Source organism: Gossypium hirsutum, chromosome A09, assembly GCF_007990345.1.
Source record: "Gossypium hirsutum isolate 1008001.06 chromosome A09, Gossypium_hirsutum_v2.1, whole genome shotgun sequence".
NCBI lineage: Eukaryota > Viridiplantae > Streptophyta > Magnoliopsida > Malvales > Malvaceae > Gossypium > Gossypium hirsutum.
The window spans coordinates 14,366,437-14,369,214 of record NC_053432.1 but is presented as its reverse complement, the minus strand read 5'-3'; the positions used below and the strand labels follow the sequence as shown (position 1 = coordinate 14,369,214).

The 2,778-nt window shown below is 39.3% G+C and overlaps 1 non-coding gene across 1 annotated transcript; it reads left to right on the top strand.

Moving 5' to 3' along the window:
- The first annotated feature begins 2,255 nt into the window (after positions 1 to 2,255).
- Positions 2,256 to 2,362, top strand: LOC121207475 (small nucleolar RNA R71). Its single transcript, XR_005902564.1, has one exon. It is a non-coding gene; the product is annotated as a small nucleolar RNA R71 (small nucleolar RNA).
- Positions 2,363 to 2,778: the final 416 nt, after the last annotated feature.

The window sequence follows — 2,778 nt, the reverse complement described above, 5'->3', positions numbered from 1 at the left end:
GCCCATGTTGTTTTGACAGTTTTGTCCATGGCCATGTCACACGATTGTGGAAACGTATCGAATCCCGTGTTGAGGAAAATTTTCGCTCTGTTTTCACACGGCCGTGTCGCAAGGTCGTGTCACCGCCCGTGATATGAGTACGGCCTAAGGCACGCCCGTGTGCCTAGCCTTATGGTTTTTGGAAAACCTATGTTCAAGTACCCAGTTAGTGATTTGAATGTTAAAAACTAAAATTTAAAGAAGTTAACACTGTTAATGCTCGGGTTGCCTCCTGAGGAGCACTTGTTTATAGTTTAAGCTCGACTTACCTTTCTGTTGTGTGGTCATGGTAGTGCGAGGAGTTTACACTCCTCATTCCTGCTATCAAACTCAAAATAAGGTTTTAGACGGGTACGATTTACCTTAAAGGTGCCGAATTTAGGATGAATTACCTCGGCTGTACCATATGGAAGAATGCTAAGTATCGTAAGAGGGATTGCTCCATCAGGTTCAGAAGTGGCAATACGAGGATCTGTTGCATCTAAGAGTACTTTGTCTCCAACCTTAAGTTGATTTGGTGAAACATTGAGCTCGTCATGGTGTGGTTTTGGTCTATCGTGTACTCTCGGTTTCTGTATCCGCCATTCATCTAGTTCTTCGATTTGTAGCCTTCGTTCTTCATAGATAGGTCCTTTGTTGTTACTTAAGTGAGACTCATGTATGCTTTTTAAACGTGTTTCCTGCAAAAAAGATTGCACCACATGATCAGTATTAGTAGAATTTTGAGCTTGAAGAGTTATTGTTTCATCACCCACAAGAAGTGTGAGTTTACCTATACCAACATCAATTATAGTTCTAGTAGTTCCTAAAAAGGGCCTTCCTAAAATTAAAGGCACGTCACTATCCTCTTCTATGTTTAGAACAACAAAATCAATTCGGAATATAAATTTATCGATTTTGACAAGTACATCTTCAATAATACCCCTAGGAAATATAATGGTTTTATCGACTAACTGAATGTTAATCCTAGTTTATTTGGGTTTCCCAAGACCTAGTTGTTTAAACATTTTATAGGGCATGACATTAATACTAGCTCCAAAATCAGCCAATGCATTATTATCATCTAAGCTACCAATTAAACAAGGAATCATAGAACTCCCTGGATATTTCAATTTGTTGGCTCGCTTATTTTGTAGAATGGCTGTGCAAACTGCATTCAACTCCACATGCGACGCCTCATCCAACTTCCGCTTATTTTCCAAAAGCTCTTTTAAAAATTTAACTGCGTTTGGCATCTGCGAAAGAGCTTCAATAAATGGTAAGTTAATATGCAATTTCTTTAAAAGTTTAAGGAAGTTACCAAATTGTTCGTCTGTTCAGTCTTTCCTTGTCGTATTGGGGTATGGCACCCGTGGTTTGTACTCTTTACTCACCAGCTTTTGCTTACTATGGACTACCTCACTTTTACCTTTACTTACCACAATTCTTTGCCTCGGTTCTGGTTCAGGTTCAACTAACCCTTCCTTGTCTTGAATGGTAATCACATTGAGTTGTTCCCTTGGATTAGATTTAGTGTTACTCGGCAGGCTACCTTGTGGTCGTTTAGAAATTAGTTTAGCGAGCTATCCTATCTGAGTTTCAAGCCCTTTGACCGATGTTGTTGACTCATAAGTGCTATTTCGGTATTCTGAAAGCGAGTTTCTGACACCGAGATAAACTTTTTTAGCATCTCCTCAAGGTTTGGCTTCTTTTCCTGTTGGTAAGGTGGTTGTTGAAAACTCGGAGGATGTTATGGCATTTGATTCTCTTGACTACCCCACGAGAAGTTGGGATGGTTCCTCCAACCTGCATTATAAGTATTACTATATGGGTTATTTTAAGGTCTAGAATTATCGTTACCCATATTTTGAACTTGTCTTGCCTCGGTGTTGAGGTTGAAGGATTGATATTCTGTGTGTACTCCTCCTCCATTTGAATCGCATCTCATCAGTGAATGTACCTGAGTAGAACCATATAAATCGTCAATCTTTTTATTTATAATTTTTACCTGGTTAGATAGCATAGTAATCAGATCGAGGTTGAAAACACCGACTGCTTTTGTCGGCTTTGTTCTCATGACTTGCCATTGATAGTTATTCAGTGACATCTCTTCAATAAATTCGTAAGCCACTTCAGGTGTTTTTTTATTGATAGTCCCACTAGCAGCTGCATCAATAAGTTGCCCTGTTGAGGGGTTCACACCGTTATAAAACGTTTGAACCTGCAACCATAAAGGTAACCCATGGTGAGGTCACCTTCTCAATAGATCCTTGTATCTCTCCCATGCATCATAGAGTGTTTATAGATCCATCTGCACAAAAGAAGAGGTATCATTCCTCAACTTTGCTGTTTTAGCCGGCGAAAAATATTTAAGTAAGAATTTTTCGGTCATTTGTTCCCAAGTAGTGATTGACTCTCGTGGTAATGAGTTCAACCACTGTTTAGCTTTGTTCCTCAACGAAAAGGGAAATAACCGAAGGTGAATGGCATCATCAGAAATGCCATTGATTTTAAAAGTGTCACAGAATTCCAGAAAATTTGCCAAATGAGTGTTTGGATCCTCGACCTGCAAACCATCAAACTGAACAAACTGTTGTATCATTTGAATCGTGTTAGGTTTCAGTTCAAAATTATTTGCAGCAACGGTAGGCCTAACTATACTTGATTCAGTTCCTGTTAAAGTAGGTTTAGCATAATCGTACATAGTGTGCGGAGCAGAATTCTGATTTACTAGATCAGCAGCAATTGCAGGAGGTAGCG